The sequence below is a fragment of the Penaeus monodon genome, chromosome 33 (genome assembly GCF_015228065.2).
Source record: "Penaeus monodon isolate SGIC_2016 chromosome 33, NSTDA_Pmon_1, whole genome shotgun sequence".
Taxonomy (NCBI): domain Eukaryota; kingdom Metazoa; phylum Arthropoda; class Malacostraca; order Decapoda; family Penaeidae; genus Penaeus; species Penaeus monodon.
The window spans coordinates 18,211,404-18,211,624 of record NC_051418.1 but is presented as its reverse complement, the minus strand read 5'-3'; the positions used below and the strand labels follow the sequence as shown (position 1 = coordinate 18,211,624).

Genomic DNA, 221 nt, shown 5'->3' with positions numbered 1-221 from the left:
AGCTTCTGTTCCCTCCACAAACCGATGAACAAAGAAGTCGCTGTGAATCCTCAGCATCAGGAAAGACCTCCACCTTTCTTCCCGCTTCTCACACTGTCAACAAGTGATCCGCGTTATCGACACTCCGTCTTTCACACTTCGGCCGCTCTCTCATCGCGAGGCGCCGCGAGCGATACTTTGAGGCTGCAGATGACAGTCCTCGATCACTACTTGGGATTGGA

General features: G+C 52.9%; 1 protein-coding gene across 1 annotated transcript in view; it reads right to left on the bottom strand.

Moving 5' to 3' along the window:
• The window catches only part of LOC119594288 (nephrin-like), a gene marked incomplete in the record, with an annotated part of 56,014 nt that overhangs the window by 54,244 nt on the left and 1,549 nt on the right, over window positions 1-221 (bottom strand).